Raw genomic sequence first — 13,969 nt, forward strand, 5'->3', positions numbered from 1 at the left:
CACCAGTAAAACCCATGTTCTTTAGTAAATGACAGTTTTTGGAGATGCTGTTTTTATGTTCAGATAATGATATATTTTACTGAGAAGTCCCTTTTTCATCACTTTTCTATGATTTGATGTAATAACCTTTGAATTTACTCTGAGCTTTTATGGAAATCTACATGATCAGTGAAATAAACATAGGAAAATACTTGATTATCACTGACAAAATCCAAAATGCAGAACATTTTTTTATAATAAATGATGATAAATCACGTTGGAAAGGTCAAATGTAGAAGGAAATTTGGAACTCACCACAAAAGTAGTTCTAGGTTTGAAGACTTAATCCATCTCAATACACTGTGGATATGTCATATTTCCGCTACAGTTCATCTGTATCTGTAATGACTGTTAACACAGATATGAAGAGTTTATGTTCTTACACTGTTGTGATGCGGTGGTACAAACCAGATTTATTGTTTTTTTTGCACAAAAGTAAGTAAGTGTAGATTAATTTTTGTTGTAATTAGTGTTTTAGTTCAACAGTAAAACTCTTTCGAGGTAAAAGAAAAAACAAATCAACAGCAAAATCCTCATGTTAGTGATTTGTTCCAGGATGACAAAGCCTCCGTCGATGGGATGCGACGGATCAGCGAATGGTTGGATGAGTAAGAAAATTAAATCAATATGAAACATAATCTTTGGCCTCGACAGTCACCACATCCCATGATTTACGTAAGAATTTATAGGAAAAAATAGCAGTTTGTTTTTCATACTTTGGCTTAGGGTTAGAACTGGGCAATTCCATGATCTTACATCAGATTCAGTCTTAATTTGTCACATCTGCTTTTCAGAAGAATCGAACAAGTCACGGCATTAAAAAATACAGAAATGTTTACCCAGTGGTTTTTTTTGTTCGATTTTTTTGAGATTACATACAGTAGCACATACACTGGAAAAAATCGAAATCTTACCAAGTGTATTTTTCTCATTTCTAGTCAAAATATCTCATCACACTTAAAATAAGACATAATCACCCAAAGAGTAACTTTTCAATTAGATATAAGAACTTATTTTTTGACAATAGATCTGGAAAATCTTATTTTAAGAAATCTTACCAAGATAAATTTCACTTGTTCCATTGGCAGATTTTGTTTTGCCCAGATTAAGCAAAAAAAAAAAAAATCTTGAATTAAGCCAAAAAAAAAATGTTGCCAGTGGAACAACTAAAAATCATCTTGGTAAGATTTCTTGAAATAAGACTTTGAAGATCTTTTGTCTAAAAATAAGTTCTTATATCTCACTGAAAAGTTACTGTTTAGGTGATTATGTCTTATTTTAACCCTGTAAAGCCTGAACCATTCAATCATTGAGCCTTTATAGGTCCTTCTGAACAACCAAAAAAATGTTTTTCAAATATCAATTTCCATGTATGAGTTTCAATTTTGTATCATATTTGATACATCGGGTCTCAATGCTCAAATATTATTATATTTGAACAAACAAAAACATAATATAACGCAAACATGTCTAACAAATTGGTAATTCCTTTTCAAAACTGTCAAAGTTCTTCCTCCTTCCTCATTAATGACAGTCTTGTAGTGCCACTGGAAAGGCCTCTGGTGAATGAATTCCTCCCCCTGGTGGATTATCCATGTATTGCATTTATCTAATTGTATACATCAGGTTTTTCAAGACAAAAAAATATCTCACTGATCATGTAGAGGACTTAAAAACTCATGTATCAAATATGATACGTTTGGCATTATAGAGTTAAGGGTGATGAGATATTTTGACTAGAAGTAAGAAAAATACACTTGGTAAAAGTTAGATTTTTTTCCAGTGCAATATCAGTATATTAAACATGTTTTACAGAGACCGTTGCACTATTGAAATAATAACTTTTGACTAGTTTGAATCTGGTTTTATCAGTACAAAACATGATGAAAAAATATTTTCAATTCAAGACAAGTTAAAGAAATCAATGAATTAATTGCTTTCTTCTAGATCTTGTGAAAATCTTGCAATATCAGTGCTAAATAAGGCAAAATGCAGAGGTTTTAGATAAATTTTAACAACAAAAATCCATCTTACATGTTGAGAAATCAGAAAAAATCGTATAGTTTGGCTGTAACTTGCCTACTATTTATAAAAGGTGAGGTCATTTGATGGATCGTGATATCACCTAGAAAAAAAACGTATGAATTGATGCACAGATCAAATATTATGCCTTGAAAACTTCTCATTTTGCCTCTTATTATTTCATTTTTTGTTCCAGATTACCTCCCTCTTTGTCGTTAGTGTCCAGGTTCCATTGCAGAGGAAAAATCTGCATAAAGTCTAATCTTTCTTGTCCTTTGCTGCTCAGATATTTGGATGTATTTTGTTTGCAGCTGTAGTTTTTGATTTGTAGCTGCTTCATGTGGAGTGAATCGGTCATTCTCCACATTAAACATCCAGCTGAATCCAAGCAGACAGCAATGCTCTTCATGGGTATTACCAAACACAAATTCTGGGAAACATAAATTAACTTATGCTCCATCTGCAATCATTTACTAAATACAGTCAGAAATGTACACAAAAAACACCAGAATTTCCAAACATCTGCATCAAACATTGCAGATAAATGATAACGGTGCGCCCAAAACATGGCTGTAAATTCACTTATTCGCTTACAAGGAGTCAGAAGTGACCATATTTGGATATATAGGCGGAGCTGGGGCACTGATGTGTTAATATAAACTTAATGACATCGAAAGTGTTATATTTTTTGCATGAAAAAGGCAGTCTTGTCAGTATAACTTAACCACAACTACAGCCAAGATGTCCATCAGGAAGAAAAAATACATTATTCATAAAACAGAAGTCATGCGCTGTCAGTTAAAGCCTAGCATGGGCTTATACAGTCATGGAAAAAATGATTAGACCACCTTTGTTTTCTTCAATTTCTTGTTCATTTTAATCCCTGGTACAACTAAAGGTACATTTGTTTGGACAAATTATATAGTTATTTATACATATTTTAATCTCAAAATCCAACAAATTGCATAAGTTTAATTTTTTTAGCAGCATCTATACTATGAATTTATATTTTGGCATCTCTCTGTGTCTTCTCCAATCAATCAATCAATCAATGAGTAAATCTATTGGTACTAGTTATATAGTTGCTAATGTTTCTTTCCTTAACCCTGTAAAGCCTGAACCATTAAATCATTGACAGAAAATTCCAGTTCTTTGAAACTGGAGCCTTTATTGGTCCTTCTGAACAACCAAAAAATGTTTTCTCAAATATCAATTTCCATGTGTTAGTTTCAATTTTGTATCATATTTGATACATCGGGTCTCAGTGCTCAAATATTATTATTGTTGAACAAACAAAAGCATAATATAACCCAAACATGTCTAACAAATTGGTAATTCCTTTTCAAAATTGTCAAAGTTCTTCCTCCTTCCTCATTAATGACAGTCTTGTAGTGTCACTGGAAAGGCCTCTGGTGAACGAATTCCTCCCCCCTGGTGGATTATCTGTGTATTGCATGTATCTAATTGTATACATCAGGTTTTTCAAGAAAGAAATATCTCACCGATCATGTAAACTCAAAACTCATGTATCAAATATGATATGTTTGGCATTATAGGGTTAAAGTTGAAATTATACTTACACTTTAGTAATAGATAGATAGATAGATAGATAGATAGATAGATAGATAGATAGATAGATAGATAGATAGATAGATAGATGTAAACAATTAATCGACTAACGATTAATTGGCGATAAGAATTTGCTCGATTAAATTATTAATTGTCGGTTAATTGCCCTTTTCTGCCCTTCCACATCTGTCCGAAGGCTGCCGGTTTGTTGCGACGCCGGGGCTGGGATAGCTGGTCATTGAACCGGATCATGGCGTCGATGAGTTAGAATGTCTGTATGGACATGGTGGAGCCAAACACAGACCAGCCCGTCTGTTTGTGGGAGCGGTGCACCCCCGAATAAATACATGCACCAATGCGGGGTTGGTATCGGAGCGTTTTCCCTGGAGGTTGGTGTAGTCCACAGTCAATGAAAAGTTTCACTTTCACTTCTGCGGGGGCACAGACTGCCCAGTACCCCCATTGTATTAGAAGTAGGACGGAAAGAGACGTATGCGCGGTTACCAACCAACACGCACGCATCCCCCGGCCATACTGCGTGCATGCGAGTACCACCCCCCCACACCCCCCCCCCGACGAAACGAATGCACGTGCACCCCCCACACACACCGGTGAAAGGCACACGTGTGCACCCCCCCACCATTACACACCGCCACATCAACAGATGAATTCCACAGGAAACACTGACTGTATCCAATGGTTCAATAAATCAATCATTAAGGAATATGACATGTTTTTTCATGAAGTGTATAATCATATTTAGCTTTCATTCTTGTAGACTGTATTGAAAAAGAAATTCAGGTTCTCAGGAAAATCGCCACTTGTAAATTAATCGATTCATAAGAGCAACCAACTAACAATTAATGAATTAATCAATAATTTGCATCCCTAATAGATATGTTTATATGTATTTGATTGTTTTCACGATCTGTACAGCCGTGAGAATATAGCACATAACTCACAAACATATATAACACAAACTCAAAAACAGCAGTTCCACATCCATATACCCACCACCACACATATCCATCTGACACATTACAGTCTCTTTAATGATTTATTCAGTTGTATTATTGCATTTGAAATGAAACTTTTGCTGAATTTAACACTTTTCTCCAGTTTATTGCAAGAATATAAAGAAGCTTGTATTTTTGGGAAAATAAATGTATTTAAAGGGTTTCTCCATCAAGCCAAGTCTAATTTAACTAATCCATCTCAATCAAAAGATTGTGGTCAAACGTACTTAGTATTTCAGTGCAGTTCTCAGTACGAGCCAAGTATATTTAAGTACTGTTTAGATCTCCAAGTGTATGAAAAGTAGACTGGAAACATGCGTTTATCAAGGTTTTTGTAGCAGACTTTGACACTGTGGGTTTTGTTAAGTCACCGTCCTTGTAAAACGTTGTCAGGATTGGCAGTGATAATCCGCTCTGAAACATAGCCGAGGCTTCTGGGTAGGCCTGGCGGCTGCAGCCTGGAAGGCGTACGAGGAGCGTTAAACCAGCAGCAGTCCGACAGTAAACATGCCGGGCTTTATAGCAGCTCTGCCTTTCAGAGCTGGATGTCAATATTTGGTCCCATTCCTTGTGGTCGACTCTGTGACGCATTCGACCGGAGCTGGATTTGCACTGCAGGCCTCGCCATCGTCCGGGCAGTTGGAACAAACAAGCTGCTCTACATTAACCAAATACCCTCTCCAATAGCAAACACAATGCCTTATTATCTTATTGCCCCAAACCACAAGCCCTTATGAAAAACACTGTTGAGCACCAGCCACAACTCTGTGATCTGAACATGTTTGAGTGCAACAGCTGAAGGGAAATTCCACCTTCATACTTTCTTTTATTGTCAAATTTTACCCAGAGGTGACAAAAGTCTTCAACATGAGTGAAAAGAGACAGCGAAAAATTTGACCTGCCATCTCACAAAGCATATTTGACCAGAACTGTGAGGCCTTTTGGACTGTTAGTTATGTGAATGGAAGGCCTGAAATCTGACCAGAGGCGAGGAGAAAATGTCTTAAAAAAGCCAGAAATTCAGCAATTCAGATTGTGCATTTAGTGTGTTTAGGGTATTTTGGACTATTATTTGTGACTTTTAGTGCATTTTAGTTTATTTTAGTGTATTTTAGCATATTCTTTGTTTATTCTAGTGCATGATAGTGTATTATTGCATATTTTTTGTATCTTTTAGTGCATTTTGGGTTTTTTTTAGTGTATTTTAGCGTATTCTTTGTTTATTTTAATGCATTATAGTGTATTTTTGGGTATTGCAGTGTATTTTTGGTGTATTTTACTGTATTCTTTAGTGTATTTTTGTGTATGTTGGTGTATAACTATGAGGCCTGTTGGACTATTATTTATGTAAATGGAAGGTCGGAAATTTGGTCCGAAGGTCTGAAAGTTGATGAGAAAATGTCTTAAAAAGCCAGAAATTCAGCAATTCATATTGCGCATTTAGCGTAGGTTTTGTGTATTTTTGCATATTTTTGGTGTATTTTAGTGTATTTTTACAGATGTCTTTTTACATCTTTTAATGCATTTTAGTTTATTTTTGTGTATTTGAATATATTTGTATATTTTAGTCTATTTAGTGTGTTTTATGCATGTTTCTGTATAACTATGAGGCTTGTTAGACGGTTATTTATGTGAATGGAAGGTCAGAAATTTAACTGAAGACATTTACAAAAATGTCTTAAAAAGCCAGAAATTGAGTAATTAAGCAATTCAGATTAAGCGTATGTTTGGTGTATTTCTGAATATTTTTGTGTATTTTAGTGCATTTAGTTTATTTTGTGAATTTTATTGCATTTTTGCATATTCTTTGTATATTTTAGTGTATTTTTAGGTTTAGTAGTGTATTTTTTGTGTTTTTTAGTGTATTCTGTAGTGTATTTTTGTGCATAATAACTGAGACCTTTTGGAATGTTATTTATGGGAATGTAAGCTCTGAAATCTGACCAAAGATGCCTTGAAAAATGTCTTAAAAGGTCATGAATTGGTCTTCTTCCAACCTGCAGATGCCTTGTGTCTTGTTACTTTTCTGTTTCCATCCATCAGCTGGTCGTGACATTCAGTTACTCAGCATTTTATACAAAAGACAGGACACAAACCGTCGCTGGACAAAACTAAAAACACACTCAGCGTGTTGACCGTCAGCTGCTGATTTATGGTTCCTCCATCCTCGAGGCTCCACACAGAGGTCCTGTTTGGCCGACCTACCCAGCAGCCTCGGCTATATTTCAGTCTGGACCATCAGTGCCAGTCCTGCCAACTCACCCCTTTGAAGCATTCGTGTCCCATCAGGATCTCGCATAGTTTTGTTACCGCAGCCCGAATTAGAAATGGCTTTCCAGAAGAATTTCACTAGTATTTACAGCCACTTTTTGGTCTCCGATAAAAATGCTACCATCATTTATCTGCAATGTTTGATGCAGATGTTATGAAATGATGGTGTTTTTTGTGTACATTTCTGGCTGTGTTTACTAAATCACCACAGCTGGAGCATAAGTTAATAATTTACATTTCCCAGAAATTGTGTTTAGTAATACCCATGGAGAGCATTACTGTCTACTTGGACTCAGCTGGGTGTTTAGTGTGGAGAATGACCGATCCACTCCACATGAAGCAGCTACAAATCAAAAACTACAGCTGCAAACAAAATACATCCAAATATCAGAGCAGCAAAGGATGGAACATATTATATTTTTTTTCTCTCTACAGTAGAAAGCTGACACTAATGACAAAAAGTGGAAATAATTTTTAGCAAATGTTTCAGTCTGGACGTGGTTCAAGTTTGCAGAAAAAGACTTCCAAATTGTATGGTTTAAAAATCCCACGTTTCTGGTTCTAAATGTTCTGTTTACTTCTTGTAAAACTTCTCTATAATGTTTTGCCAAGTATTAGTCTGAAGAATAGCTTTTTTTTTTTTTTTTAACAATTTAAGACTATTTTTAACCGAATACTCATTGCATTTGTCTTATACCACAGGTGTCAAACATGTGGCCCGGGGGCCAAATCCGGCCCACCAAAGGATCCAGTCTGGCCCGTAGGATGGATTTGTGAAATACAAAAATGACACAATTGATCAAAATCATTTTAATTCAGATTCCACATACAAACCAATTGGATATCAAGAAGGTCAGACCAGTAAAATACTATCATATTAAACCTATAAGTAATGAAAACAGCAAATTGTCTCTTTGTTTTAGTGTAAAACAGTAAAATTACATGAAAATGTTTATATTAAAAACTGTTATTTTACAAAAAGAAATGTGAATAACCTGAAATGCCTTAAGATAAATAAATGCAATTTTGCCAATATGCTGCCTGTTATTAAATGTATTGTGTATTTGTAACTGTAATGTAAGTTGTAACACACGTAAAGGATAAACTGATAATCTTAGGCATAATATTATTAAAATTGCAGTTGTTTTTCATAACACGTTTCCAGTTGTTCATGTTATTCAGATTTTTGTAGATGTTAACATTATCATAATTTAATTTTACTTTTTTCACTGCAATTATTTTACTGGTCTGGCCCACTTGAGATCATATTGGGCTGAATGTGGCCCCAGGACTAAAATGAGTTTGACGCCCCTGTCTTATACAGTCCCGGTAAAAAAATGATTAGCCCACCCTTGTTTTCTTCAATTTGTTGTTCATTTTAATGCCTGGTACAACTAAAGGTACATTTGTTTGGACAAATATAATGATAACAACAAAAATAGCTCATAATAGTTTAATTTCAGAGCTGATATCTAGCCATTTTTCATGTTTTTTTTTGATAATAACCAAAATCACTTCAGTTCTTACATCAATATCTATGGCATTGTACTGACAAAAACAGTGCTTTTAGACATTCCGTGTTTTCTTTTCTGTCTGTTTTAGTCACATGATACACACAGGAGTTCGTACTTGATTGCATAACCATTGTTTTTGATGACTTTTGATGGTTTCATAATTTTTTCCGCGACTGTATTTTCTGAACAATGTAATATTGGTTGGTCTTTATGTCCACAATGGAGATAAAATCAGCGCCTGTGTACTACCTGAATATCTTGTTTTAAGTTTGCTTTCAGAAAAAAATAAATAACAGAATGAGATTAAAGATTCTGTTTTATTAATTTAGAGTTGATTAGTTCCTGGAGAAAAATACGTCCCTTCCAACACCTCCTTCCTGTTCTCGACATCACCCTCAGGCACATAATTGGACACAGATATGCTTTTTCGCTGACTTAAATAATGGCACAGTCGGGAATATAGTGACCACTAAATCACATTTATTTCTAAATGGACTCATCCCATATTTTTCCCTTTGAACGGGGAAGGGAATCCAAACCGACCCGTCCTATTTTCACGAGAGACTGAAAGGTCTGTGTGTTTTATCTCTCAGACAGAACTGCATTATGCTAAGGATAGTACAGCAGATGACGAGAGCAGAATGTGCTTTGTTTTTACATATTTGTGTATATGTGAATGGCAGTAGTAAGAGGCATACGTTTTTTAAATCAAATATATTTATTGATTTTTCTGGTGTGAAGGAAAATATACAAAATTTGTAACGTTTTTCAATACAAGAAACAAACATCAGACTCCCCAACAAACAAAACAAAACAAAACAAGACAGAAAAAGGAAAAAAAAAATAAAGACAAGGACCATTGATTTACTGCCCTTAGAGCGCCACATGATACAATAAATGAAACAATGAGCTGGGTCTTAGTTTGTAGAAGAAGTCAGAGGGTTTTTGAGTTGTGGAAGTAGGTCAGAAAGGGGCCCCATATCTTGTCAAATTTCATATTAAGGCTTTTTTTTTTTTTTTTTAATCTGAATTTCTGAATTATGCAACAATTTACACATTTATCAATTTAAAAGACAATTTTAAAAGTCAGGAATTGAAGTACAGTTTATTTTATAGCCTTACATTTGAATCTTGTTTTGCTTTTTCATTCATTATCTGAACCCGCTTTATCCTCACTAGGGTCATGGGGGTTGCTGGAGCCTATCCCAGCTACTTAACCCTTTCATGCACACTGGTCACTAGAGTGGACAGTTATTCTACAGCTCTTCTCTTGTATATTTATGGGTTTTGTTGTTTTAGTTCCATATCAGCCGACACAGTGGACACTTATGCACCATTCCATACACTGTAATTCATACCATTTGTGTAACTTTGCTGTTCTAGATAAACCTGATCTACAGTAACATGTTTGAGTGTTTTCGAATGTGCAAATGAAGTCATGTAAACGTATGAGTTTTGTTTTTGTTTTTTTGTTTTCTTCCATGACCTCTTACTACCTGTTTTATTTCTAAAGACTAAGTGAGATTACTTTGTCTTGTTGCATATTCGAAATAAACTAAACTAAAAAAAAAACATACAAAAAAAAAATCAATTGCTTCTTAATGTTATTAAACTGCAATTAACTTTTTTTTTTTTTTAACAAAAAAATTGGGGGTTTTTTGCACTTCATCTCCATGAAGTGAGTAATGACTAGTATTAGAGTTTGTTAAAATGTGAGAAAACAGCAGATTAGCAGCATTAAGAATGTTTTTATTTCATAGTTTTCACACAATATATCAGTAAATCCTTGTTTCTTTTCTTCAAAAATTAAATGCATGGTGTCAAGCTGACATTTTTGGAACTCCATGAAAACTAGGGTCATAAGAAAATTTTCAATCGTATTGTTTTTTTCATGCCTAAAGAGGAATAAAAACATTCAGGAAATAAATGTTGATTAAGGTTCTCATAATTCATGCATGAAAGGGTTAAGGGCGAAGGCGGGGTACACCCTGGACAAGTCACCAGTTCATCGCAGGGCTGACATATAGAGACAAACAATCACTCTCACATTCACATCTATGGCCAATTTAGATTAATCAATTTACCTATCAGTGCATGTCTTTGGATGGTGGAGGAAGCCAAAGTACCCGGAGAGAACCCACGCAGACACGGAGAGAACATGCAAACTCCACACAGAAAGGTCTAACCCCCATCGACTGGTGCTGGAATTGAACCCAGGACCTTCTTGCTGTGAGGCACGAGTGCTATCCACTGCACCACCTGTTTTGCTTTTTGTTCCAGGAAAATGTGAATCGCAGACATGAATTGAAGTATATAATACAACCTTGATTACACTGGGTTACAAAAAATTTTTTTTGCAAGTTGTCTAGGTTTTTTCAACTAAATTAGGACCATTTTGCACCGCTAAATCCAAAAATGACATCTGTTTTTTTCAATCAGGTCAGGTTTTTTTGCTAATTTGATTTTGAAAAATTTGATCTTCTCATAAAATTGATTACATTTTTGTGACTTTATCAGTTGATTTTTTTATATAGTTCTCACCCAAAATAGGTTTTAAGAGAAAAAAAATCATTTTCTAACAGGATGTATTTATTAAGTGTTACAAACTTTAATTCCTGTAAACTGAATAATAGATATTGATAAAGGTAAGTACATGTAAATTGAACATTAAATCATCATTGTGCAAAATTCAGGGCATGAACTTTCGTTTCTTCGAACCCTTCAAATGCTCAGCAGCAGGGATGTCTCTCTTTAGAGTCCAGCAGTAATCAGCCATCATGACTGCATCCCAGCGCAGATACTCGGTGCATGACTTGCATACCATGTGTGGCGCCCAAACTTTATCTTGGTCACCAAGTTTAATACCGAAATAAGATTGGTAAGCACACTTTATGAAACTTGTGACTTGATTCCTGTTAGGTACAATGGTGTATTCAGCGCAGATGTAGCAGAATACATCAGGCTTATTTTTGCAAGATCTTCTAGTCGAAGCCATTTCATTCATCTGTAATATTAAAAAAAACATTAATCATAAATTGGCAAAAGTAAAATCTTCAGAACTCGTTTATTGCAAGAAATATGAAAGAATTTTGTATCGTATGATGTGAAAATGCCCATAAATGTAAGCAAAAATGTTAAAAAGCCAATATGTAGCATAGTTCAGAAAGTTGACCTGATTGAGCAAAATTAATGTGATTTTTGGATTCAGCACACCAAAATGATCCTAAATCAGCTCAAAAAACTTAAGCAATAAATTTGTTGTTGACCAGTGTTATCAGGAACTTCCAAGACCACTTCAGTACTGGATGTAAGTATAGAGAGATGAAGACCCCACCACTCACTCATATAACATTTTGTGACAACTTGGTTAAGTTGCATCAAACATACACACACACGCCCCCAAAGCATACCTGATAGCTGCTGTATCCACCCCGGAAATTGTCGCCACGTCATTCAATCACCTGATTCGCCCGCAATTGGTGGCAGTTTTTAAATACCCCCCATTTCTGCATTCCATGGTCAGACAAAGTTGGCATGGCACACAAGAGCGTAGGAAGTGTCGGAGCCACCGCTCATAGACACGACACAGTACTTCAGTTTAACCCCGTTACTACGTCCAGTTCACTAGCTCACTCACCCATACCACATTCATCTCCGTTCCATTCTCCCCCTGGTTCATCCCTTCCACTCATTCGTCTGCATCAGAAGCCGGTCATCTCATCTCATACCAGTACTCCAGCAGCCATAACCTGGCCCGGACTGACTGACTGACTGACCGACTGACTAACTAAATGACAGGACAGTGGAGGACAGGGCATGAGTGATTCAATTTTTTTTCTCTTTTTCAAAGGCCTGGATTGGAACTGCATGCTTGTTTTTTTATTTTACTAAGGAACTGAGATGAGATGATTTTTTTTTTTTTTCTTTTTTCTGAGGAACTGTGGAAAACCCGGAGCAGACTTTTTTAGTCGAAACGAACTGAACTGTTTTTTTGCCTCTTCTGATGATGAACTGATATAAACCCAGAGTGGAAATTTTGTGTTTGATTTTACTTGGTTGGTGGATTTTTTTGAGTTTGGACTTTGGGGGGGAAACTGTGTGTTGAAATTTGTGTGTTTTTTCGCAATCATTGTTTAATACATGATTTTGAATTTTAAATGGTTTCAATGTGTGATTTCTTTTTCTGTCATTTAATGTGTAGGATGTTTGTTTAACCCTTTCATGCACTGTCCACTCCAGTGGACAGTTCTTCTCCAGCTGTTCTCTTGTATATTAATGGGTTTTGTTGTTTTAGTTCCATATCAGCCAACACAGTGGAGGCTTATGCACCATCCCATACACTGTAATTCAGATCATTACTGTAACTTTACTGTTCTTGATAAACCTGATCTGCAGTAACATGTTTGAGTGTAAATCAATTGTTATTTGTTAGACAAGAAGGGTTTTTTTTTTTTGCATATTATCTCCATGAAGTGAGTAATTACTAGCATTAGAATATGTTAAAATGTGAGAAGACATCAGATTAGCAGCATTAAAAATGTTTTTATTTCATTGTTTTCATATCATTTTCTGATACTGGGTTTTAAACATATGTTTCTTTACTTCAAAAATCAAATGCATGGATATTTTTGTAACTCCATAGAAAAAAAAAAAAAACTTGATCGCATTTTTTTTTTCATGGCTAAACACTGAAGAAAAAAATCTTGACTAAGGTTCTCATTATTCGTGCATGAAAGGGTTAATTTAGAATGGCATCCTTTGTGTGGTTTGAGGTACAACAAACAGACAAAAGACTAAACTGACTTTACATAAATGTCAGGAGAGACCCAGCCAGCATGTCCATCTGGGCCCCAGAAGGGTTACAATTGGGCTGCATATAAGGGTCCCATGTGGGTTTGTCCACAGTTTCCATGGTGGCCCCACATGTGTTTATTGTCATTGTGCCAAGTACAACGAAATTTAGGCAAAGCTCTCAGGTTCAGTGCAAGAATTTACAGACAGACAACAAATATCAGTAAAACAACAACAAATATCAGTAAAAGGCACAGTTATTTACATTAAAAAAAAAAAAGTATTGCAAACTAAGATATTTGTAAAACATAGAATTTAAGTTGTGCAAATAACATGAAAGATAAATATTGTGGGATAAATAGTGTGAAGAATAAATAATATGAGATATTCAGGCGTCTGATTCTGATTCTGATATGAGCAAACACATGTGGGGCCGCCATGGAAACTGCGGACAAACCCACATGGGACCCTTATATGTGGCCCAAATGTAACCCTTCTGGGGCCCACATGGACATGCTGGCTGGGGAGACCTGGCTGGCACCCCTTATAAATCAATATAACAAAATAATATAGCGTCGAACTCAAACTGTCACAATTTGACAATTTAAAAGATGATTTTGCATGTCGAGATAGTCATAGTTTGTTGTAAAGACAGTAAAGTAACATCAGCTCAGGGAACACATTGGCTCACATTACATGTGATACACATCACCGTCACCAACACAGCTGCTGCCTCAGCAGGCTTAA

This window comes from Sphaeramia orbicularis, chromosome 3, assembly GCF_902148855.1.
Source record: "Sphaeramia orbicularis chromosome 3, fSphaOr1.1, whole genome shotgun sequence".
NCBI classification, from domain to species: Eukaryota; Metazoa; Chordata; class Actinopteri; order Kurtiformes; family Apogonidae; genus Sphaeramia; species Sphaeramia orbicularis.